The sequence below is a fragment of the Equus caballus genome, chromosome 26, assembly GCF_041296265.1.
Source record: "Equus caballus isolate H_3958 breed thoroughbred chromosome 26, TB-T2T, whole genome shotgun sequence".
Classification (NCBI taxonomy): Eukaryota; Metazoa; Chordata; class Mammalia; order Perissodactyla; family Equidae; genus Equus; species Equus caballus.
Genome location: NC_091709.1, coordinates 42,594,563 through 42,621,859, shown reverse-complemented (window position 1 = coordinate 42,621,859; position 27,297 = coordinate 42,594,563). Strand labels below are relative to the sequence as shown.

Here is a 27,297-nt window from a genome sequence, read left to right as displayed (position 1 = left end):
TTGACTAATTTGCTTATTGAATACGTACTGAGCTTCAGTAGCAATGAGCACACAGAAGAAGTCTCTGCTTTGGGGAAGCCCATATTCTAAGGGGAAAACAGACAATCAATAAATGAACAGATAAATGTATGTTGGGTGGTGGTAAGTGTTATGAAGACAAATAAGGTAGGGTGCAAAAGATAGACTGTAACAGAGGATGCTGTTTTAGTCAAGGGTTGTTGTTGTTAAGTGTATCAGTCAGGATATGCTAGGCTTTGCCATGGTAACAAACAAGCCCAAAATCTTAGCAGCTTATCACAGCCCAAATGTATATCTCACTCACATAACGTGGGTTGGCAAGGGAATTCTGCTCATCTTTCTTACTCAGACACCCAGGTTGAGGGAAGCTTCATCTTAAAACTGCTGCATTGGGATAGAAATGTGACAAATCATGTGGTGGCTCTTGAAGTGCCCCCCCCCAATAGTTACACATTATTTCTGCTTATATTTCACTGCCCAAATAAAACCTCATGGCAGCACCTATCATCAAAGGGGGCAGGGAGGGCCATGTGCCTGGAAGGTAGGAAACCCCACATTTGGTGAACAGCTCTGCTGACATCACATGGACTTCAGTGGTTGTCATGGTTTCCACACACTTGTCATCTGCTTCCTGCACTTGCTCTGAGAGCTAATGAGTTGTCCTTCCCTCTGTCTGTCCTCCACACCTGCCCTCGGCAGCTTCTTTTCCTAGCTTCCTTTTCCATTGTCTGTGTTTTCTAAAAACATTCCTTTTACAATTAGTCTATACTGGGGCAAAGTCCAGCCCATCAACTGCTTTTGTAAATAAAGTTCTATTAGGACACAGCCTTGCTCATTTATTCACATGTCGTCTGCAGCTGCTTTCGCTCTGCAACAGCAGAGTTGAGTAGTTGTGACAGAGACATATGGGCCACAAAATCGAAAATGTTTGCTAGCTGGTCCTTTACAGAGAAAGTTTGCTGACCCCTAATCTATACAATTCAAAATTTTAAAAATGAGCATGATTTGTCATTCAGTAATTCCCCTTTCTAAGGAAACAACCAGAAATGTGCACGTAGTTTATATAAAAGAATGTACAGGAGAACAATGTTCGTGATTATCAATGACAGAAGAGTTCCAGCCTACCCTTCCTGATGGCCTGTCCTCTGGATTTCAGAGTTGCCTGCTGGAGAGATATATCTCTCTCTCCCACGGGTTCTGTTCCTCTGGTGGAATGTTCATTGAGATAGGCAGATAGATAGAGAGGTAGATAGATAGATAGAGTGATGTTGTGATTTACAATAATGTGTATATATATATTTGGTCTTCACCTCCATTCTTAGCACAGAGCTCCTAAAACTCTTGGAATTTCCTAAGCGATAAGAGAAATAAAGGTACCTTTGTTATTCATAAAAATTCCCGTTCAACCACACCTGAGTTTCTTTCTATGACTAATACAGTGACTTTTGGAAAGCCCTAAGGAGTGGGGCTGGTTGCCAGGGCAGCCAACCCTGTGATTAGAGGGTTGGAACATTCAACCCCACTTGCTGCCTCAACCCAGGGAGGGGAGAGGGCTGGAGGTTGAACTATTCACCAATGGCCAATGATTTCATCAATCACGTCTGCAGAATGAAGCCTCCATAAAAACCCACATGAATGGCATTTGGAGAGTGTTCAAGCTGGTGACCCAGAACGCATCCAGGAGCATAGTGCACCCCAAACTCCACAGACGCAGAAGCTCCTCTGCTCAGGGCCCTTCTGGATGTCTCCCTATGTGTTTCCTCATCTGACTGTTCATTCATATCCTTTAATATCCTTTGTAATAAACCAGTAGTCTACTAAGTAAGCTGTTTTCCTGAGTTCTGTGAGTCACTCAAGCAAATTAATCAAACCCTAGGAGGACAGCGTGGGAACCTCAATTTATAGCCAGTATGTCAAACGGCAGGTGACAACCTGGACTCGAGATTGATGTCTGAAGTGGGGGGAGGGGCAGTCTGGTGGGACTCAGCCCTTACTCTCTGGGATCTGAGGCTAACTTCAGGTACATAGTGTCGGAATTGAGTTAAATCATAGGACACCCAGCTAGTGTCACAGAATTGCTTGATGTAGGGGGACTCCCCCACACACACACACATCTGGCCACAGAGTATTTGTGTGAATATTGAGAGTAGAGGAGAAACACAGGAGTGCTTTTCCTTTACAGATAGACAGTACAATGGAAGCAACCTAAAGAAGGAGAAATTGGTTCAATACAGTATGGTGATAATTTAACTAAATAAAAAATAAGAAATCCTTGAATGGAACTCCATGAAGTCGTTAAGATCCTAGCTGCAGAAGAATAGTGTGATGTAACAATGTACACTCTGCATTATTAATCATGTAATAATGTACGCTCTACATTATTAAATGATAAAAGCAAGATAAAACAATTTTTGCAACATCATTGTAAAAGATGTATGCATATGGGTGTTTATGTGTGTCAGAGAAAGAGAGAGACAGAAACACAGAGAGAGAGACTGCCTTAGTCTGCCCCGGGCGCTATAATGTATACCATTGATTGGGTGGCTTAAACAGTGGACATTCAGTTCTCACAGCTCTGGAAGCTGCAATTCCACCATCAAGGTGCTGGCAGCCTCGGTGTCTGGTCAGAGCCCTCTTGCCTCTTGTGGGTGGCCACCTTCTGGCTGTGTCCTCATGTGGCAGAGAGAGAGAGGGAGGTCCCTCTTCATGTAGGGACACTGACCCTATCATGGGGGCCCCACCCTCATCACCTCATTAATCCTAGCCCCTCCCAAAGGCCTCACATCCAAATGCCATCACATTGAGGGGTAGGGCTTCACCGTAGGACTTGAGCGGACACAAATATTCAGTCCACAACAGAAACTAAAAACATGTACACGAAATAGAGACAATGGTTACCTCTGGGTAGTAAAATTAGATTTTTATAAAATTCTTCTCTTTGTTCTTATTGGTATATTCCAAGATCGCTTTTGTAATCTGAGAAGACAAGGCAATTATTCCGAAAACCCTGTCGCTCTCTAGGGCTCTGCCCAGCTCCTTCCAGATCTCGCTGTCTCTCCCCACAGCAGGATCTACTCAACCCCCTAGAGAGATTCTCATCACACATCTGAATATTTAAAGCATCATCATCTGCCAAATCAAAACAGTGGAAGCTGGTTTTCAACCGCTCTGGCCGGCTTGCTCTTTGTTTATCTAACCACATTACTCCCATTCCCTTTTGGTCCTTAGGATGCTTCCAGGGTGTTCTGAAATAAATCTCCCCACTCCCCACTAGTGAGCATGTCACCTGGCTTGGCAGTGGGAGAGAAACACATTATTTATATTTAATGCTGCCTCGTTAGATCCAGGACCTGATGCTATCAGGAGAAGAGTGTGCTCCACACGGGGAAGGACACCACATTTTTTAAGCACCTGGTTATTTTAACCATAAATTAAGACCTCGTGGGTTTAGATTTCTTTAACTTGGAATTTGCGATACTATCAAATTTATAATTATTTGAAGCTATTCTGAATCAAACTAACAATGCAAATAAGATACTGGTGTTTACTTGTGAAGGGTACAATTCTTAAAGGACTTTATCGAATCAGTTTTTGGCAGACAAATCCCACGTACTGACAACAAACAACGTAATTTTGAATTGGCATTCCAACTTCAGATAGCACGTGTACTTGAAAGAAAACGAACTCACTGAATTAAATAGGTTTTACAAACAGAATTTCCACCGTCAAACACACTGCCCTGCGAATCATCCCCGCGGTGCTCATCAGCGGTGGAGGGAGAGTGATCGCTTCCCTGGGCCAGACGCTGTGAAAGGGGCTGCTTCTATCATCTCCTCAAATCAACCCGACAGTCATGAGAGGTGGGTACTATTATACCCATTTTACAGAGACTAAAACCGAGGCTCTAAACATTTCATTATGTTGCCAGGAGTCACGCCATCAGTAAGCCAGGGGTTTTGCCTCTAACTCTTGACTCCGAAGTCTCCCACATTCTTCCCACTGTATTGTGCTGTCTTTTAATTCAGATATTTACGACACAGTTTATAGGCACTTCACTAATCTAACCTCCCATTTGGAAAACTGCCCTTACGATAAAGATGTGACTTCAGATGTCTGTCCCACAGGTTGATTGTCACCTATAATTCAACCCACCAGCCCCTTTACATTAAGGCTCCTTGCTGTGAGGGTGGTTCTTACTCATTTTGTTTCGTTTTGAGGTATCTGGAAGTTTTTTTCATTGAGGTATAATTGACATAAAACAGTATATTAGTTTCAGGTGTACAACATGAGGGTTAATATTTCTATACATTGGAAAATGATCACCACAATAAGTCCGGTTAACATCTATCATCATACATAGTTAAAAAATTTTTTCTTGTGATAGGAACTGTTAAGATCTGCTCTTTCAGCAACTTTAAAATATGCAACAGTATCATTAACTACAGTCGCCACGCCGTGCATCACATCTCCAGGACTGACTTATTTTCCAACTGGAAGTTTGTATCTTTTGACCTCCCTACCCCACCCCCACCTCTGGCGACGGCCAATCTGTTTGCGTCTATGAGCTTGGGTTTTTTGTTTGTTTGTTTTAGATTCCACATGGATTTTTTTGTTAAATAAACTTTTTATCTCAGAGGAGCTTTAGATTTACAGAAAAAATTATGGTGATGATGCAGAGTTTCCATGTCCCTCTTCCCTCAGTTTCCCCTATTGTTAACATCTTACATGAGTAAGGTACACTTGTCACACTTAATGACTCAGTATTGACACATTATAATTAATTAAAGTCCATACTTTATTCTTACTTCCTGTTTTGCCCTAATGTCCTCTTTCCTTTCCAGAATTCCATCCAGGAAGCCACTTGTGTGACATTTAGTTGTCACATCTCGTTAGGCTCCTCTTGGCTGTGACAGTTTCTCAGACTTTCCTTGTTTTCGATGACCTTGACAGTTTTGAGGAGGACTGGGCAGATATTTCGCAAAATGTCCCTCAGTTGGGATATGTTTGATGTTCTTCACAAACCACACAGATGTGAGATGATAACTACAGGGGAAACTGGACAGGGAGCCTGTACAAATACTCTGTGCTATGCTCATAATGCTACTGTAAATCTAAAACTATTCTAAAATAAAAAGCTTGTTTAAAAAACCCTAAGACAAAAAAAAATGTTGAGCTGAGAACTAAACCATCAAGATACCTTTTTCCCGTGTCAAATTGCCAAAGAGTGCTTCGTGATTATCAGCATAATGCTCAGCATCGGATGTTACATGTGGCCCGTGGAAATGATGCTTCAGTCGGCCTCACTCGCTCTCCCTGGCCAGCGCACACAGTAGGACTTCCAACATGGCAGAAAATACACACTAATACCAAACCAAATGGATTGTTTTATACATTCTATATACAATATTTGCTGGGAAATATTTTAGGGGCAAATGACATTTATTGGGCAGCAGTGTATGGAGTAGTGTGAAGCGAACTTTATGGCTATGACATGCACAGGAAATATATGTAATATATGTATTATATTTCCTGTCTGTTTCTTCTGTCTCGCCCCATACCAGTTAATGCTCGTCAATTACCAGCCTGATCATGACCTGGAACAGAACTAGGTCAAGTGGTGCTCAGCCAAGCCAACAGGCTGGCAGAGAGAGCCTGGGGTTGATTTTCTGCCTGAACTGAACCAGGTGAAGCCTCAAAGAGGTGACGTCGCCTCCAGAATTTTATCACTCAGAATACAGGAAGTCCCCACACCCATTCATTTACTCAACACACACACAGCATCCACTGCATGTCAGGGACCAGTTTTGACACTGCAGGTACATGAAACAGATGTGGTTTCTGCCCTCATGGAGTTTATAGTGGGGTGGAAGAGAAGGCGGGAATAGAAAGAAATCCCACAAGAAGCACGTAGTCTACACATGGTGAGGATGGGAGTTTGTGGTTTGACCCTTCCTGTGAGGTATTCATATTAGGGGCCAGCTGGTCATGGGGGAGGAGAGTCAAGACCTGCGCGATGTTTCCCCACCGGTACAATTCCAGGCGCTGGGACACATGTGTGCTAAGGCAAGACATGTAAGCAAGAGAGGGGCAGGTGGCCTTCCCAAAGCCCCTCAAGTCATCCCCACAGGCCTCAGCTCCTCCATCCACCCATGGCCAGGTGGGTTTCCCACAAGCCTGCCCCGGGCCTAGGGGGCTGGAGGTGCCCTTGCTCCCTGAGGACACAGCACTGATGCATCCGATCAGCATTCATCGCAGGGGCTGACGATTGGCTTTGAATGGTGCATGAGTTCAAATTTAGTCGGTTCCCAGTGTCAGAAATCCAATGTGGATCATTTTAACAAAAATGACCAATTTGTTATGAGGACACCAGGGTGACTCCCAGATGTCATAGACAGAGCCAGGGTTGACTTCTGGAACAACCAGAGCCTGACACCTGGCCCCCTTCCTGCTTCTCCATCTCTGCCCCTCTGTGTGTAGGGGAGCCCAGCTCCCACAGCTGCTCTTTCAGTGCACATGGCCACCAGTCTATCCACACTTTATACCTCCAGCCCTGGAGAAAGACTGACCACATTCTTTGGGTGTCATGTCCATAACTCTGGGGGACACTCTCATTGACCCATCTCAGCTGGTTCCCACCTTCAGGCCAATCTGCTATGGCCTCATGGGCCAGGTCATAAGAGGTGATAGCAACTCCACACCAGTCCCCACTGGAGTGATGGGAAGGCAGCTCCCCGAGGAAGGGAGAGGGGCTGGGCCAAGCAAACGCGGGTGTCTACCATGTCAGCTTGGCATTTTTCACCGTGGCTTGCTGGTCAGCCTATAGGTGTAAGCCTCCTGTTTTCTGACTTATGTGGCTTCTGATTCTGCTCATCTCTAAGGCTCCCTGATTCTCATGGGGGACCCATGGATGATGCTACTTCATGGGCCCAAAAGGATGTCATCTCCATTCTGGGCACAATTTCTCCTCTGGCCCAGCCTGGCCACTAGGTGGTGACAGACCAAGAAGGGTGAGCATAGTGACCTGGGTACCCTGTCCTCTGGAACACCAGACCCCCAAATCCCACAGAAGGGATGCCTGGAAGACTGGGACATGAGGTATGTCACCAAGGCAGGAAGGTAGCAGATACTTCACAGCTGCAGGGAAGGGCTCATGCATGGAGCAGACTCAGAAGGGCCCAAAGTGAGAGCAAGAGCCCCACTGCTCAGGCCGGGAGGGGGTCCTTCTGTGGAGTATTCTGATGCACAGGCATTTAGACTTAGCATGGTTTGTCGGCCAGGATCCGGGATTCACTTATAGAGGAGACATCCTGGGGAAATAGTCTACAAAGAAACCTATTTCTGGGTAAATTAATGATAACGTAGTGTTTCTGTGTTTCTAATATGAGAGAGGGACCCACTGGGTGGGGCAGGTGCTGGATGCTATCCAGGATGATGGTGCTGATGGTGTCATGCAGACAAGGAGGCTGAGGGGCTGCTGGGAGCACATGGAGGTTCCAGAACAGGAACATGATGCTCATTTGGGCAGCAGGGTTCCAGAACTGGGAGCTTGGAGGCCGCCAGGAAGCCAGCCCTGGGCTCCCCGATGCTGTTGAGGCCACAAGGTCCCTGCTTCTCTTTGTGGTTCTCCTTCCTTCTCCCACCTCCCCTGCCTCCCCCTCCTCCTGTACCTTCTCTCCAGTCAGGAACCTCCCAGCTCCCAGGTTTCTCTCTCCTCCTCAGGGGACCACCAGAGACTAACTAGTGTCTCGGGCCCCAATTCTAAGGTCCCAGGGGATGGACTCTGCTCATCCACCTTGGTCAGTGTCCCCACCACCACCTGCTGTGTGGGCAGAGGGACAAGCCACCAAGTACAAAAATGGCTGCCAGGGCCCCCATCTGCGGGTTAGAGGATAGATTTCATAAAAGGGGTTTGTGGACCAGGACACCCCTTAAAACACACATTCTAGAAGTTGGTGGCTCAGGCTCAGCCCTAGTACTCACAACCACAGACTGGCCTCCAGTCGCGGCTGGGCTGTCACAGACGTTGGTCAGAGAAACCTTCCCTCCCTGGGGGGCTTCAGTATGTGCCCTGCTCGACATCGTGTTGGGAAGTGAGCATGAGAATTCTCCTTAAGAATTCCCAGGCTCCTTCCACGCTGGCATTGCTGAGCCGTGTGTGTGTGTGTCGCTCCAGCATTCACAGCCACTGCACAGTGCCCAGAGTTCCACGCTAGCATTTCTATTTTACCATGTGAAAATATTCTCCAGTCTTCCAGCATCTTCCAGTGCCTGGGTCTAGTTCTTCCTATGGCCAACTGTACTTTCTGCCCTAAAATTTGGTGACTTTCGCTAAATTAAACCCAACTGTGCTGTTAACCATTACAGCTCATGCCTTCACGTACTACACAGTCCAAATCTACAGGCGCAGTCAGAAGAAGAAGTTCAACTGAATAGCTTGGACTTCTGCTTCCCCACCCAAACAGGTGCCTGTTGGTCAGGAGTAGACGCAGTTGCCAGAGGTGAGCCACGCAGTTAAGAGCCTCAACTTCATTCTAGCAAGAGCTGGTTTCAAATACCAGTTCCATCTATGATCTTAAGTAAGTTATTTAACCTTTCCCAGTTAGGGTGGCCAGATTTAGGAAAACAAACAAAATAAACAACAAAAACAGACCATCCAGTTAAATTTGAATTTCAGATAAACAACAAATAATTTTTTTAGTATAAGTATGGCTCAAATATTGCATGGGATATACTGACACTAAAAATTATGCGTCACTTATCTGAATATTTGGGACAAACGTATACTAAAAAGTTATTTGTTGGTTATCTGAAATTAACTGGACGTCCTACATTGTATCTGGAAAGCCTTTAATTCCCGTGTCTTCGTCAGTAAAATGAGGATAATAATTGAGCTTACCCTTCACGGGGCTACTGTGTGGAATTTATGAAGTGAGGCGTGGAAAGCATTGGTGCTCAATACGTTCAAATTATTAGTCTCGTATCTGGTGTAGGTTTGCCTTTAACAGTCTTAGTCTAGGCCTGTTGCCCCCGGGAAATTATTAATATTTTCCTTTTGTACATTCAAAACTATCCCAGTTTGGGTGATAAATTATGTGTTCATCACAGGGATAGGGACCAAATGTTCTAACTTAAAATTACCTGCGTAGGTTGACGTGTTTTCCTTCTTTCCACCACCAGATGGCACTGCAGGGCGACAAGCTGAACGAGAAGACATGGTACATATTTTACCTTAACATCTGTGGGTTGGTTCCTTCCCCAGCCCCTACACACGCGTGCACACACACGACCATTTTATTCAGTGAGATTGCGTGACTCAGTAATTCTATGAATGCTCCTGCTAAAGTCGGAACACAAAAAAAAGAAAATTGTAAATTATACTAATTATAAAACCCGTGAATGATGATCCTCCAGCCATACTCTCTTCTTGAATAAAATGAAATTGTGTTTCTACTTTCATAATTCAGGCTAAAATTAACCAGAACCTTCTCTGTACTCAACAAGAGCAAGGATCTATTTTCTTATTTGCTTACAATGTGTCTTTAGGATCTAAAACAGCGCCAGGCATGGATGGATAAGTGCTCAGTGGATTCTGAAGGAACAAAGGAATGAAGGAATGAATGAATGCCAGGGCTGATTATTAAGAAGAGAGATATATGCACCTCAGTGGCTTGGACTGAAACTTCCTGGAAGTTGAAATGGTGTGGCCCAGTTGAAAACAAAAGCACACATTTGTTTACATTTAGAAAGAGGCCTTTTCAGCGTCAGGGATTATCAACTGCATGTCTTAAAAGAGAGAATTAAATGCTCTTCTTGGCAAAGAGAGGTCAACTAAACAAAAAGCTGAAATTTTCACCAGCTCTATTTTTGCGTATTCTACCCTCAATATGAAAATAAAGGGTTTTATTTTCCCTTCTAGTGGAGAGGAAAGCACGTTCAAGGGAGATTTTAAGCCCTGATGTTCAGGAGACAGCAGGCACCAAGCAACAAACTGATCGAAGATAAAAATATCTTTCCAGGCCAGTACACTAAGAAAAACATTAAATAATTTCTTTCTCGGTTCTATTAATAAATAAGACATACACCAATAAAAAGCACCTCAGAAAATGTTCCTCAGCAAAACAGAAGAAGAAAAGAAGCAAGAAGCCTTTTCAAACACTTTGTCCTATTGCCTTTTGAATTTTAAGAAAAAGAAAATTTCACGTGATAACCAAATCTGTGTATTGTTTAGTACAAAAGAAATTCGCGATCATAAGAAAACACTGCAACATTAGGAATACTCACAATCTCTTCCCAGTGGCAGCCGAGAAACTGAAAGCAGTTGGAAGACGTCCTTTAAACGTCAGCGGTCAGCACCAGTGCTACGTGGTATCTATTCCTAAAGCACAGTTCTTACAGTAAAAGTGAATGTCTGGATCTATCACCAAAGCCAAAAGTTCTTGATGAGAAAGGATTCTCAGGTGTAATGACGCCTTCTCTCTGTCTGAATCTGTTCCTTTTAAGAAAAATTGCCTCACCCCGTCCTCCTAGATCTCAACAGTAAGTTTTCAACAAAACAGTCTGGAATCGGTAAATAAAAGCTAAACATGCCCCAAGTCAACACGGCAAACCTTCGGAGGAACCAGGATGCATTTCTTGGCCAACATGCCGACAGCCAGTGGTTAGGACCGTGTGCCCAGGAGCCCAAGCTGCATCTTGTCGTACCAATTCAGATTCTTTGGTTGCAAACAGCATCTAACTCTGGGTCACAAGCAAAATGTGGGGGAACATCAGGCAGCTCAAAGAATGGACGGACATGAGAACTGGATTTGGAACAGGACCAGATCTTAGTGTCTACACAGCAGGACGACTCCCTCCTCCAGTTCAGGCCCCATCAGTGGAATGAATGTGCTCCCACCACCTTTTTCAATCCTTAGATGATTCCCCCCAAGGTTAAATTCTCAGAGAGTCTGCTTGGGTCATGTGCCTGGCCCTTGGCTAGAACTGGCAGGATGCCTTGACTGACAGACCCACTGAGGCCACACACATGAAGGAGAAGTACTTTTCCGAAAGGAGACTCGGTGTTTTTAAGAAGTAGGAATGGATGCTGGAAGATGGACACATCACCAAATGAGCCACGGTGCTGAATTGAGGGAACCACTACCTCTTTCTCGTCAGAGGCCTGCCTGCCCATGGGGTGGACATTCCTAGTCTCTTGGAAGTTTCCATAGACATATCTACTCTTCCTTCTGCCTCTCACACCTTTCTCCCCCCAGGGGTGAGAGATGTAGGGAGAGACAGGGGGAGAGAGAGACCCCTCACGGCTCTGCTCCATCAGAACACACTTTCAAGCTGGCCTGATCCCAGGTACCTGTGCGCTCTGCACATTCCTGTCCTGCCTGTGGGAAGCTCACCTGGATCAGGGACCAGGCATGGGGTCTCTAAACTCCTTTTTGGGGAGTAAGTTCTGGCCTTGTGACTGACAGGATACAAGGTGGAACTGTCCACCTTAGCTGTCTTTGGAGCTGTACACTTAGCTGTCCTTGCTATGCTGGCTGGGTACATGTCACCTTGCACACCTCAGTCTTTCCCAAGGCAGACCCGTAGTGGATGCTGGAGTGACTACCAGATCTGCCCCCAGCCAGGGGTGTCATCTGCATGGCTCGCAGTGTAGTGTGTCTCCAGGAATGGCCCCCAGCCAAAGGGAGCTGCCTTGCTCAAGGTTTCACTCCCCTCCCAGGGGCAGCCTATCCAATGACCCACAGGTGTGGGGAGAAGGTCCAGCCCTGAGCCTCAAGTCAGGACACCTCAGAAGGGCCATGGGGTGACAACCACATTGCTGCTGCTCAACTCCCCCTTGACCCAGTCCTGCTTCCCTCACTCCCTGCTAGGTGCCCTTCCTGACAGCAGTCCCAGTGAAGCCTGGCACACGAGTCTCCATCTGTGTGTCCAGCTGATGACAGTGGGGACAGCGCTGGGCAAGGAAGCAGAGTCTAAAATGGGAGTAGAAAGGTGGATCATCCGCCGTCTGGCTGGCGGTGTGGACCTCACCCAGGTGGTAGTTGAGGCTCAACAGCTCCTGGGACAGTTCAGTGTCCTTGGATAGTCCAGTTCCAGGTGCAATTGTGACGCCCTTCACGAATGATGGACCAGGAGGGGATCCCAGTGGAAGGGAAGCACTGAGAGCCTCGGGACATAAGAGCATAGAGACAATGGCTTCAGCGGCTGTGGTCTGGCACTATCCACACGTTGGAGAAAACCAGTGAAAGTCTGACGATGATCAATCACTAATTTAAGACGAGAGTGGAAGAGACTCACTTCTCCCGCAGCTGGAGGGCTGAACCAGCTGAGGATCGAGCCCAGGAATTAAGCATGAGGGTGACAGCACTCCAGGGAAGGTCGACTTCTCAACCCCACAAGCCAGGTATGCCAAGCTGAGGGTCATGCTTGGGAAGGACCGAGACTCAGAGACTTGGGATGGTGACAGCTGAGTCAATACATCTGAAAATCCTAAACCCTCTGGGTTTATACAAATGGCTAACTCTTCCCTGATTAATGCACGCCTCCAACCTTGCTTGAAGGCAATGCAGAGGCCTTTGCCTTAAAAGAAAGCATGTGCTCCTCACCCCCTCCCCAGGATCTCCTCCAAACTTACCATGAGGCCAACAACCTGGGTTAACTTGCAACACGACACAGCCAAGGAAGAGTCAGGTTGGCTAAGGGAGAAAGGGGCTCTACCCCACTAGAGCTGCAGGACCCAGCTAATATGCATCTGCAGGAGCTGGGGAAGCATGTGTGGGACTTGTACCCCCACATGCTGGATCAAGTGAGGGGAGAACATAAAGCTAGATAAGGCAGAATTTGTTAACATGGAGTCACCTTCCTGTGACACAGAATTCAACAAGCCTCCAGGAGATGTGCCAACAAGAATAGCCCCTGGAAACTCGGAGAAAGCAATCACCCATATTCAGTGAAGTAGAAAGGCCAGAACGTTGGTGGCACAAGATGAGAGAAGGATCAAAAGACTCAGAGAAGTGTGCAGGCCAGAACAAATAGACCACGCAAGTCCAGGAAAGTGACCCGCATCGGCTGTGTTCTTTGGGACTGCCTGGAGGACACTCTGCTCACAACGTGGGGAGGAATTCACAGATGAGAGGCCTCCAGCACTGTTAGGAAGCTGAGTGGTGGCTGACAGTAGGAATGTTGCGGCAGAACTGGGCTCCCTGAGAGCCATGAAGAGGTGGGAACCCTGGTGGTACTACAGAGGCCAGAGGGCAGAATTTCACCAGACAGATGCAATTATTGTGACAGGCAGCAAGATTGGAGGGGCAGCTAGAGGAGCCTAGCCCTCAGAGAGCCCTGGAGCTGGACACTGGAACAGTGACCCCAGAATCAGGACAGATGGGTGGTCGATAGGGTATTGCCCTGTCTCTGCAATCAACCAAAATCAAGGATGGGTGATGGGGACACTGAGGCCAGCCACTCCAATGACAAGTCACATCTCCTGCCCGGTTTCTGTACCTGAGCCGGTTCTCAGGGCTGAAGCCCATTGATGAGAGGAGACCTGGGTTCTCGAGAGGAAGGAGCCTCAACACCACAGCCAATGCACCTGGTAATGATGCTCCAGTCATGTCTGAAGAGACCTCTGGCCAGTTACGTGGGAGACTGTACAGTGAGCACAGGGGATGCTCACGGATGAGGACTGTTGATACCCCGGGATTCAAAGCATAATCAGAGCGCCAATGTTGGAGTGGTGGCTCCTCAGGGCTTGATAAAAAAAGACCGACTTGGCCCAGGCCCAGCAGGTCCACAGACTCACCCAGCGGTCATTTCCCCATCGTCCGTGTATACCTGGAATGGATGGACTTGGTAGTTGGTAAAACCCACATGGTATGTGGGTTGAATTTTGTTTCCTGCAAAATTCATACGTTGAAGTCCTAACCCCCAGGACCTCAAAAGGTGACCTTATTTGGGAATGTGGTCATTGCAGATGTAATTAGTTAAGTTAAAATAAGGTCACTAGGGTGGGTCCTAATCTGACATGACTGATGTCTTTATAAAAAAGAGAAATTTGGACACAGAGACACATGCAGGAAGAATGCCACATGACGACAAAGGCAGAGATCTGGCAAGATCGCCAGAAAAGCACAAGAATCTAGAAGAGAGGCGTGGAGCAGATTCTCCCTCACAGCCCACAGAAGGAACCAGCCCTGCCGATATCTTCATCACGGACTTCCAGCCTCCAGACCTGTGAGGCAACAAATTTCGGTTGTTTAAGCCACCTGGCTTGTGTACTTTCTTACCCCGGCCTGAAGACACATACATCACACGTGGATTCCTTGGCCTGTGCGATAAGAGCTCTGGAAGTGGAGAAGGGCAAGTGGAAACTTACGAAATTGCCTTCAGGCCAAGATAGTAAATCAAACACAGTATTTCCCAGGGGAAATGACAGGCCTTCAGAGACCACCATGAGGGCAGTGGATCCTATCATCTCCCTCATTTTATTCACTAATTGGGCCCCTTCCAAGTCAGAGAGATTTTGGAAGGTAGCAGTGAACTTCTGCAAACTCCATCACGCTGTAGCCCTGGAAACAGCTGTTGTGCCAGATGTGGTGTCTTTTCTAGAGCCAATTAGCATGGACATGGTACCCAGCCATTGATTTGATGAATGCATTATTTTCCCTCCTTATCAGGAAGGAGGATTAGAAGCAATTTACATTCACATGGGATGGACAACAGTATTTATTTATAGCTCTGCCCCAGGGCTATATTAATTCTCCTGCCCTCTGTCATAATATAATCCGAAAAGACCTGGACCATCTGGATACCCCTCAGAACATCACATTGGTCCACTCTGTAGATGACATATTAAGTAGACTAAAAAGTGGCAAGTATGTTGGAAGTCTCTGCGAGACCTATGTGCTCCAGAAGATGGGAGAAAAATGCTATGAAGATTCAGGACCCCAGGGCATGAGTAAAATTTTTAAGGACCCAATGGTCTGGGGCTTGCTGGGACATCCTCTCTAAAGTAAAGGGTGACTTATTGCGTCTTAGACCGCCCACTTCTAAGGAGGAAGCGCAGGTAGACCTCACTGGGTCCTGGAGGTAGCATATTCCAAACTTGGGAATACTGCTCAACACATTTACTATGTGACACGGAAAGTTCCAGCTCTTGGTGAAGAGCTGAGTGAAAGAAAAGTCCGAGTGCCAGTGTGGTGCAGGTTATCCTGCTGGTTGGCCCCTACGGCCTGTCAGACCAGCTATATCAGTGGTGGGAAAATGCACCACGTGCCATTCAAGACAAGCCCCAGCAGGAGAACCACAGTGTACACCCTTAGGATTCTACAGCAAGATCATGCGGACTGCAGCAGAGAAATATACACTATTTAAAAAAAAAAATTTGTCATGCTATTGGGTCCTGATAGAGAATAATTACCTGACCATGGACACCAAGTGGTCATGCAACCACAACTGCCCATCATGACCTGAGTTCTATCAGGACCCACAAACTCATAAACTCTGGCAAGCAATCAGCAAAGAATTGTTACCATGGAAGAAGGACCTACAGATGAGGCTCCAGCAGGGCCGGAAGGCACATGTAAGTTGCACCTGCAGGTGGCCTAGACCCCCAAGTCATTTACCACTGTTACACCAGCATTTCTCCTTCAGTTTACACCTGTGGCCACACGAGGGTGAGGTTTGTCCCTTATCAACTGCTAAAGGAGGAGATCAAAGGCGAAGTTTGGCTCATAGATGGATCAGTTTGCTATGTGGTTCTACCTGAAAGGGGACTGTTGTGCTCTATATCCTCTGAGTACTCAGGGCTCCAAAAGACATGGTGAGGGAGTTCCTCCCAATGGGAAGAGCTTTAAGCAGTGCACCTGTCTTCCATCTAGGGCAGAAGAAACGGTCTGAGGTTAGAACATGTATGGACTCGTGGGCAGTGGTGAATGGCCTGGATCCTTGTTCAGTGGACTGGAGGAAGAAAGATTTGAAGATTAGGGATGAGAAGGTCTGTGGATGGTCCTAGGGGAGTGGACATTAAGTGTAAAGATCTTTGTGTTCTATTCTGGCATCCACCAGAGAATGTTCCCCATGGAAGAGACAACAAACAACCAAGTAGACAGGATGACTCCACCAACTGAGGTCAGCCGTCTCCGTTCATTGGCCACACGAGTGCTTGCATGATGGATACATGAACAGAGCAGCTGTAGTGCCAGGGAAGGAAGCTGTGCATGGGCCCAACAGCTTGGGCTCCAACTCATGGGCTATTGCTACTGCTGAATCAACCTGCAAGCAACACAGACCAACCCTGAACTCTCAATGTGGTACCATCATTCAGCGACCGACCAGCCATCCTAAAAGGGATGATTCACCTTGACAGGCATTAACTCATATTCTGGTGTGAGTTTTCCTTTCCTGTCCATGGGGCTTCAGGGATCATCCCCAGCTGAGTGTTTACAGAATATTAGATACACCAATATGAGTCCTGCATAACATCTCATTGGACCCAGGGACCCACTTTACAGCAAAGGAAGTTTGACAGTGGGCAAATGACCAGGGAGTCACTGGTCCTATCACATACTGCTCCATCTTGAAGATTCTCACCCAATAGCTCCCTTTGAAGGCACGGGCAAAGCGTCGGTATGGAGATGATACCCTACAGGTATTTGCACTATCCTCGAGGATTCAGCATCCTCTCTAAACCAATAACCAAGACTTGGTACCATGTCCCTAATAGGTATTACATATGAGCATGGGAATTGAGGGTGAAAGTAATATGAGCCCTACCTACCATCACTCCCTTGGCATCATCACTGCAATTACTCACTTGGGGAATTGTGCTTCCCATCGTTGCAACTGGATCCTAAAGGAAGAGGTCCTGCTTCCCAGAGCCAGGAAAGGGAGTGCTCTTTCCATTAAAAGCCACCACAAAAGTCCCATTAAACTTTAAGCTATGACCTCCTCCCTGACAGTTCAGGATCTTGGTGCCATATAACCAGCAGGCAAGGAAAAGTATCATCATTCTGGCAAGAGCAACTGACCCTAATCATAAAAAAGAGGCTGCCATTACACATAGAAGGAAGGAAGAGAACTTTCAGCACAAAAGTGACCTCCTGGGATGTCTTTGGTACTCCCTTGTCCAATTTTGAAAGTAAATGGAGAGGTGCAGAGCCATAGCTGAGGAAAGCGTGGTGACTAGCGGCTAACACTGTCCAAGGCTGAGAGTCTGGGTCACTCACACTTTAGGCCATGGTTTTCTAGACCCAGAGGACTAGTTGAGGGTGTGGAGAATCAAGACTGGATGGTAGAGGAGGAGGGAGCAAGTATCAGTCATGTTCAACTCGACTTCAGCGTGGAGACAGATGTTTGTCCTAATGATCTTCTTATTGCAGGTTTCTCCATGAAAAGAAACCAACCAGAATCCTGGAGGCGCTTCTCCCATATAGGGTGAGCTTATTATTTAATGCAAGTTGGTCCAAGCTATAGTAGATGTTGTAGTGTCTTGGCCACTGCCCGCCCTCAGTTCAGGGCACTCATGCCCTCAGATGGCATACTGTTTCCTGCTGATGGGTCACAGCTGAGTTCCTCTTCAAGTTTGTCCTTGGCCAAAAGGAGCTACCTTACCCTTCCCTAGAGACAGCCCGCATCTAGCAGCTCCTGGCTACTGGGATACGAAGGCTGGGCTCCCTTGCTTGAATACAAGGTGTGTCTGAAATGCCATCCAAGCTTCAGAGTTCTCTGGGAGCTCAGCCGGGGCCTCAGATGCATTGTATCGCAGTTCACCTCCTTCTGCAGAGTCATGCCCTCACTCCTTCATGAGTGTTGTTCCTGAGGGCCCACCCCAGTCACTACCTGCCTGCAAATCTCCATCTCAGAGTCTGTGTCCTGGCGATCCTGACCTACAGCAAGGTCTAAACTCTAGACTTTGGAAAGGCAGTAGATAAAGGAGCATGAAGGTTACAGTTCAGGCTCAGGCCTGTGTCTCAACTGTATCAACCAGTGAGTAGAGCTAGTAGTTTGATGTTTATCCGACTCTACTTTTTTGCTTTTCAGTCGTTCAAAATTCAGAAAGGAAGTGCACCTTAGAAACCCCAACATGCCTGATTCCATTTACCGGTTGTATAATCTTAAGGAAGTCACTTGACTTTCCTGAGCTTCTCATCTAAAACAATTATATAAGAATCATCTACAACCCATTCGATTATAACTAAATGGTATCATCAGTGTAAATTACTTAGCACAGTGCCTGGCATATAGCTAGAGCTCTCGAAGTGTCAGTGTCTCAATCTATGAAACTCAGGTGGGCAACAGATGCAACATTTATTATTTTTGTATGTTTGTTATATCTGAATTTAATTTCTATCTCAAGCTCTCCCTTACCTTCTTCTAGCAGAATATTCAGTCTTGATAATTTTGGGTCAACTTAGTCATGTCTGGGTAAACTCAGTCAACCAGGGGTTAATTTCCTCCTCCTTATCCCAGGATGGCATCATATTTCTATGGGTCTTAGACAGCATCTCAGATGAGTGGCAGAGTCTGGTGCTCAGGTGTCATCCACCGGGGCTGGCATCTGCTAAGACATACGATACCTACCTGGTTCTTGGCTGGCGTCACCCTGAGGTGTCTGCATTCCCTCTGGTCTCTGATGGTTTGGACTGTGTGCTTCTTGAGGGCAGATTTGCTGGTTAATAGTCTAGGCTATCAAGTCAGTCCTGCATTTAAGTCCGAGCTCTGCCATTTATTAATGGGAGATTTGGGCCACGCTTTTTTAACTTCCTAGTTTTAGATTCCTTTTGCAAAGAGAGTTCCTCCTCATAGGTTGTGTAGATGAAAGAGACAACAGAGAAAGTCAGCCAGCCCCGTGGGATAGCCAGGGCTCACAACCTGTCAGCCACTATTGCTCCCTGAACATCTGTCCCAAGGCAGGTGCTCAACAACATTCAGGGACTGAAAACACTCATTGGGTTGTGTGATGTTTTGTTGGTGTGGTTTATTTTCATTGATATGATTTCTTTATGGATATATACCTGTGTGTGTATCTCAAAACTTCTATTGCATTCCTAAGACCCTTTCCTTGCATCCACAGAGGATGGCCACGGGTGCCAGATGGGAATGGATCTTCCCTACAATGGAATGCACAAGCGAATACACCACAGTTCTAAGTGTACACTAAGGATGACATTGGGCTTTTTTGCGAAGTCTGCATCTTAAAGTGATGCACATTTCAGCATTAGCAACGAAGCCCACCTTCCACACAGCATCCTTTTTTGGCACTCGGGGAGAATGTGAGCGGGAAACTTGAGTACAACTGAATTTAATAAACCATCGTTTTGTTTTGACCCAAGGTCTTTCTCATAGATATGCCTCTTGATGTCATAGGGGCCCATCTGGTCAGCAATTAATTTAGTGACATTTTGTCTCAAACTTGGGAACTGTGAAGTCACTGCAAAATCATGCATTTTTTTATAGGGTTCTTTCATTCCCGTGAGCTGAATGTTTAAGAAAGTAATTAACACCTTGATTTCAATTGGCTTCTAGTTACGCCTTGATAAATTTCTCTATAACATCCTTGATTTTAAAATAAACCTCTGCTCTTGCCGGTCATCTCTCCAGGTCACTTGCATTGTCAATTGAGAAATGAGTTTTAAGAGTTGATGCCGCTCCACCAGCTTCTGATTTGTATAGTGAGCTCAGAACTTAAACATACAACATGGGTTTGTGGAAAAGCATAGAGTGTTTTGAGTATATTTAAATGTGGATGCTTCCAGACACCTTCCTGGAACTGCCTGCCTTCTTCTTCTGTTCATCCTTAAACTTCTTGACAGCATCGTCTGCATTTCTGCCTCTCCTACTTTATTATTATTAATTGTCCTAGTAACACATGAAATGCAGTCTCACAGTTTAAAATTCAGACACTTCAGATAACACTGAAGTCAGCTTTGCTCACCGTTCCCAATAGAATAAGAGCTAACATTTGAGGAGTTTTTACTTTATGCCATTCTTCTCTAAGCACTTTACGCCTATTAAATTCACTTACTTTTCTCAGTGGTTTTATGACATATAGATACTATTATTTTTATCCTTGTATTGAGATTAGAAACTCCAGGCCCAGAGAAGTTAGGTAACCTGTCCAAAGTCACACAGCAGTGGAAGGCAAAGCCTGGATCTGAGCCCCAGCAGGCTTATTCCAGAGGCCATGTCTTAGCAGAACGGATCCCCTCAAATCCAGTCTCTTTTTTCAGAAAGTCGCTGTTACCATGTGGTGTGATTCTTTTCAGACTGTCTCCTCCACATTTAGATACATTTATGGGTGATTATGAAAATATAGATCCTTAGATGACACTTATTTTTTTCTCTCAAGGACATTTCACCTCATTCTTTGTAGATGCTGCAGAGAGTTCCGTAACATGTGTGTATCTGGTTTATTTAGTCTTCCCCTCTTGATAGACATTTAAAACCCAATTTTTCCATTCAAAGCAATGCTTCAGCGGAACGTCACTGTGCCTATCTCTGTGCACGTGGACAAGTATTTCATGTGATACCAGGGAGACACAAGAGGGGGATTGCAGGATCAAAACGCTTTAACTTTAACGGAGCCATTCTCTTCGCTCCCCGGGGAGCCCCCGCCCCCTTCTCTTCCCACGCCACTGAAGCAGCACCTGCTGAAGTCCCGTGACCTCCTGGTCATCAGCAACACTCTACTTGATCTCCTAGGATCATCTGACAGGGTGGAAACACAATCACCTTCCTCAAGCTCTTCCGTGAGTTTCTAGGAGGCTGCAGCCTCTTGGTTCCTCAGCCTCTCTACTTTTTCTCAATCTCGTTTGCCTAGTTGTTCTCAGACTTTGGGGAGCATAGAATGCCCTGGGGAGCTTAGGAAATGCAGAATGCAGGCCTCCTGTGCAAGTTGCAATTTCGCAGGTCTTCGTAGGGGTAGGGAACATGCATTTCAATGAGTCCCGAGGCGTTCTCGCGCACACCAAGTGATTCTGGTGCAGGTAACCAACAGAGAAACACGGGGCCGAATCGTGAATTCCCAGGTGGAATATGACACGTGGCTCATTGGAGCTCACTACTCCCATACTGAACTCCACATTGGGGGCTCTTTGATTATTTAACCTCTAGAACACAGCCCTGTGAGCAAGTGCTTCAGTCCCCTTCAGAGAACCGTGTGCATCATACGGACATGAATAACGAGAGAGACACCGCCACCTTGAGCAAAGCCGAAGATGCTGTTAGTCATCTTGCCAAGGTCAAAGTCTCAGGGTTGAGCTCCCAGACAGGTTTACATACCCAGAGGTGGAGGCTGCTCCTTGCTTTACTGCACTTAGCATATGAAGCCCCAGGGAAGAATCTTTCCAAAATGTTCTCCAGCTTTAAAGAGCCTCCTGCTCTCTGAAGTTCATTTCAAAATAAGCAGAATGATCTTACTTACGATTACAGTGACGATTACAGTACTGATTCCACACATTCCATGACAACTTTCTTTGAGACATTTAAGCCATTTAACTCTGAAAACATCCTTGATGACAACATGGCAAGGGAGAATCAACCCTATTTTTCTTTTAAGAATCAACTTTATTGAGGTAGAATTTATATGTAATAAAAGACACCCGTTCTAAGTGTATATTTCATTGCGTTTTGACAGATTTGTACACTTTTGTAACCAGCAGTGGTAGGCTGAATAATGGCCCCCCAAGGATGTCCACATGCTAACCGCTAGAACCCGTCAGTTTGCTACCTTATATGGGGGGGATGTCCTGACTGGGGGGTAGACCAGTTGGCCCTCCCAAAGCCAAAGACAAGGGCTCAGAGCATGGAGCTTCAAGCCAGAAAGGCTTATTCTTAAACCTTGTAACCTAACAGAATTTGTCCTACTAGATTTTGAAATTGCTTGAGACCAGTAACTCCTTTTTTCCTTTCATTTTCTCCCCTTTTGAAAAGGAATGTCCACAACTGTTATCCTATGCCTTGTCCCACCACAGTACTTTGGGAGCAGACAATTTGTTTTCTCATTTCACAGGTCCACAGATGGAGAGGAATTTTGCCCCAGGATAGATCATGCCAGAATTTCACCCATACCTGATTTCAATGATTTAGATGATGAGATTTGGGACTTTTGATCCCACGAGACGTAAATGAGATTTTGGACTTGAGTTGATGCTGTAAAGATTTGAGGATCTGGGGGATTCTGGGATAGGGTGACTGTATTTTGCATGGGGGATGGACATGAATCTTTGGGAACCTGAAGGCAGACTGTGGTAAGCTGAATAGTAACCCCCAAGGATGTCCATACTCTAAACCCCTGGCCACCCAAGGCAACCACTACTCTGCTCTCAGTCACTGTAGATGAGACTAGTCTTTCCCTGAATCCTTATCGATGGAGTAAATAGTGTTAACACTTTGTGTCTGGCTTCTTTCGCTCAGGATCATGTTTTTGAGATTTATCCAGGCTGCATGCACCAGGAGTTTGCTTCTTGTTGAGGAGTGTTGCTTTGTATGAATATATCGACATTTGTTTATCCATTTTCCTGTTGATGGACATTGGGTTCTTCCTAGTTTGGGCTACTATAAATAAAAACTGTTATGAACACTCATATCCAAGTCTGTGTGGGCAGATAAACGCTGTTTTTAAACTTGAGCAAACCAAACAACAGAAATGAATTGACTAGCAAGTTATCCACACCTAAGTAGGAATCACACAGAAAGGCTACATATCTTGTTTAAAGTTAAACAATAATGTAGCCTTTATAGAATAGAATTAGTGTTTCTGTAACTATTCTTTGAAGTACACTCAAAGCTCTCATTCACACAATTTAGGGTGAAGTCACATAAATCTGCATTATAGAATAATGCAAGAAGAAATCCAACTTTTATGATTTCTAGGTGTACAAAATAACTGAGATTATTTGCCTCACAAGATGTTTCTAGGGAAAGACCCTGAGGTATTTATTTAAATAGTCAATTATACTCCATAGTAATTTACCTTTGACTCTTAATCACTTTAACATTCTCGCTGGGATCTTGATTACACTGTTAATTTGCTTAGCAAACACTTCCTTCAGAGTATAACGGGAAACATGCACTAAACATCTGTGTATAGCAAATCCCTAGTTAAGAGGCCCAATTAATGAAGTTGTAATTTAGAAGGGCATAATGCAGATCTCACCAATTCAGCCCAAGAGGATGGGCAAATCCCTATGGTACAAACAAGTGGGTGGGGCTGGGGAAGGCAAGGATCCACCAAGGGGAGGCACCCTCATGAGCGTCATTGAAAGTCGGCCATTGGCAACACTGGGTGGCCAGTCTCTGTTGGTTTAGATGCTCCCTAGTGGGAGAATGCTTTAAATGAAGTTCAGCATAAGGAAATTTTATGTTAAATGACTAAAGGTAGAAACAATTCATAATAATTCTCAACATGTCAGACCAGCTTACGATGGATCAAACATAACTGTCAGAAAAATTGGCCTATTAAACCCCCCCCAAAAAGAAATTAGAGTGAGGATGGTATGTTTCCTAATCTGCATTACACAAAAGAAAATGGAAAGGTTGTAGAGCTCTGGCCAAGACTTTTGAGGAGTTCAGAGTAAAAGAAAACCACAGGCCTATGATCCAACCCACTCAGCCTCTGAGCAATTCCCCAGGAAGTGGATCCAGTCATCAAAAGCCTTTTATCTAGAGATGTGTGTTTTAGGAAACACACATTTCTTTCACCCTTAAAAAATGATTTTAGCAAGAGAACCTCATGTGCTCTTTTAGGGCACTGAGTCCCAGGGCTGTGTGCAGCCAGCATTTAGGATTCCCACAGACCAATTGTGTGCATCTCTGTTGCAAGCTTGAAATCAACCATGGTGAAATATTTACACCACAGAAATTGGCAAATGCACAAACTAGATCTCCATTTACAAGCACAGCACAGCCAGTGATGCTGTGAGGCTGGTTGACCACTCTATAGCTGCAGCTCAGCTGGTAGAAAGTTCTCAGAAATCACTTAAGGAGTGTAGGAGGCTTATAAGAGGTCAAAGGAAAATGAACTGCAGAAAATAAAGTACTTGTTAATCACCTTATGGCTACTGAGTGTGCATACCTTGTTCTAAATGCATTCGTGTAAAGCAGGCTAGTTTAAGAACTCTCTCCTTTATTTAACCAGAGGTATGGGAGAGGACATTTTGCAGATTAGTGAAGGGGAGCAGATTACACCCCCTTTGGCATATCGATTATTTCAAATTAAAGATACTTGTGAAACAGCCCATGCAAGAAAGTCATCTGACCTCCCTTTGTCCTCTTGAAAGCAGGTGATCAGTCTCCTATGTGACAGGGACCCTTCCTGTACCAGGAGGAGAGAAGGCAACCTCATCAGCAGAGACAGCGAATTTAGGGCCAGGAAGGCTGTATCAACAAAACTCGTCACTTCTTCAACAATTTACTACCCAAGCCCAAACCCCTTTGTCTTGTTAATTCTTCACAAGTTTATTGTTTGTCTAAAAGGTATAAAATCTTCTTGCTTTGGTCACTTCTGTAAGTCCCATATTTTTATGGGGCTCCCATAACTAAATTTGTAGTTAAATTTGCTTTTCTCCTGTTAATCTGTGTTATGTCAACATAATTATTAAACCATTCAAAGAACCCAGAAGGGAAGAAGGGAAAAGTTTTGCACCCCTACATTAGAGACACCAGGCTTTTTTTTTTTTTTTTTGGTGGCACAAACAGAAAGCTTGACGAAGAATAGCTTGAGCAAACAAAGAGGTTTATTTTTCTCATGTGACTGATGTGAAGTTTAGTCGTTAACAGTCTAAGGCGAATGCCAATGCTAGAGGATGTCTGTGCTCTAAGTACCTGACAATTAGCTTTTTTGATTATAATGAGGTGCCTGACATGAAGCCTTTGATTGCCAGGCATCCTCTTCAAAGACATTCATCTGGAATAAACACATCACCAGCTACACAACTAGATAAAGAGCCAGGCTGCCCCACCCATGAAGTTCCCCTTCTAGAAAGTCCTAGGTGACCTCGATAACCGACTGTTTGAATGACCCCACTTTTGCCTTCTGATGCTTTCATTCTTTCTCTTATATTTTAAATTCACCAATAAAGAATGAGCCTGCAAAACCCTAGGCACCCCACCCTCGACCCCAATAAAGACAGAACCCCAGGTCCAAGCTCTCATACTCTCTCTACCTGTGACTTTGCTGCGTGGCCCTGGACGTGGCATGTACCACCTGTGAGTAATAAGCCTTGCGTTTTCAAAGTTCCCTGATGGTTGCTGAGGTGCATTATGCAATCATAATAAGAACCACAACAGCTGGTCCAACCTCAACATTGGCTCCAGTCAGGGAAATGTCTGTGGGACTCCACAAGTAGTACAGGCCCAGGTGAGTTCCCCTAGGCATTCCTAGCCAATAGCATCACTATCAATGAGTGACACCAACCCAAAACAATGTCATGGTTCTGTCTTCCAGCTTCATCATCATTACCATGTGACCCTGGCAGTCAAAAGATGGCTGCTGGTCCTCCAGCTCCTATGTCTGCATTCCGGGCAGACAGAGAGGGGAAGCACAGCAGAGCCTCCCCCAGGACTTCCGCCTACATCTCCTGAGCCAGAGATCTGTAAAGAGCCACCCTAGCTGCAAAGAAGCCTACAAGGTCACTTGCTACATACAGTGGATGGGCCCTGTCTGCTAGGATCTCTCAGTCTCATTGGAATAGCAAATCCATACCTATATGGGACATAGGGCAGACTCTGTGAGTGCTTCCTGGGTATAAACAATGTGCTATGGGAAAATGGAGAAGGAAAAGATTCATTAAATAATGGATTTATGGAAGGATCCAAGAAGATTTCCAGATGTGGAGTTCCAGTTGGGTGTTGACAGAAGAGAATCCCAACAGGTACCAGGAAAGTGTAGGCAGGTTGATGGGTGGGGGGTGGACCTATGTACTTAGACGTGTGGGGGTATGGGGTGGGTGGAATAAAATAAGATTGAAAAAGTAAGTAGGAACTACTTTTGGCAAGCTTTGAATGTCCAGTGCTAAGGTTTTAGGTTAGGATATCAACAGGACAGAACAAGTGGACAAGAATAAGGAGATTGGACATTGCAAATGAGTTAGCAGGCTATTGCAATAGTGCAGAGAAGAGAGAACAAGAGAAGTCAGCACAGGAGTGGAGAGGAAGAGGTTGAATCTGGAGCTGAAGTCCTCAACCTGGGCTGCATAACAGAATCAGCGGACTTCTAAAGTAAGGATGCCCATGCTGCACCCGCAGACCAACTATATCAGAATCTCTGGGGTGGGAGCCAGGCATCTGTGCTTTAAAGCTTTCCCGGTGATTTCAGTGTGTGTGAGGTTGAGAACACTATTCTAGATGGGGCGAGAGGCAAGCCACAGATTTTGATGACTAGTTGGATGGGGGAAGGGAAGGAAGGACCTGAAAATGCATCCCAGTGGTCAATTCCATGAATGTAGAGGGGGTGACGCCCTGAGATGGAGGAGCTAAGAAAGAAGCGGAGCTGCTCCTGGAGGAAAGGCAGTGCAGGTCAGGCAGGGGGCTAGGGGGACACCCAGCTGGAGGAGGATGCTGAGAAAGGGGCTGAGAAGTTCACCTCCTGTTGGTCTTGCCTCCATCGAGGCTTCGCAAAGGAGCCCTTACAAGGCAAGGAGGGCAAGAAAATGTCCCTTCCATCCTCACTCCTGCAGGACCTGTTCATTTTGCACTTTAATGAGGAGAAGACCCTCTTTGGAATATTCTCTTGGCGGCTCAGGTCTAAACAGATACCATGATTCTGCATTAGCCAGCCCCGGTGGTCTCGTGGTTAAGATTCGGCTCTTTCACCACCAGCACTCGGATTTGTTTCTTGGTCAGGGAACCACACCACCCATCTGTTGGTTGTCATACTGTGGTGGTTGCATGTTGATGTGATGCTGAAGGTTTATGCCACTGGTATTTTAAATACCAGCAGGGTCACCCATGGTGGACAGGTTTTAGCAGAGTTTCCAGACTAAGACAGACTAGGAAGAAGGACCTGGCCACCCAATTCTGAAAAAATTGGCCATGAAAACCCTATGAATGGCAGCAGCACATTGTTTGATAGAGCACCGGAAGGAGAGAGGATGGCGCAACACAACCGGGCAGGGCTCTGCTCTGCTGTGCGCAGGATCACTAGGAGTCGGGGTTGACTCCAGGGCACTAACAATCACAAATTTTTGCATTAGAACTAAAAATTGCATTTGGCGCCAGAACAATGGCAAACTCAGTCCCATATTCCTGCTCTGACACAAAGGCCAGTGACCAGCGGAAATGTCCCTG

General features: G+C 45.7%; 1 protein-coding gene across 1 annotated transcript in view; it reads right to left on the bottom strand.

The window, feature by feature from the left end:
* Nucleotides 1–27,297, bottom strand: part of B3GALT5 (beta-1,3-galactosyltransferase 5) — a 101,813-nt gene that overhangs the window by 1,769 nt on the left and 72,747 nt on the right. The window contains exon 5 of the transcript XR_011432890.1: nucleotides 9,157–9,216. The gene's annotated coding sequence lies outside the window, so the exon portion shown is untranslated. The remainder of the gene's footprint in view (nucleotides 1–9,156; nucleotides 9,217–27,297) is intronic.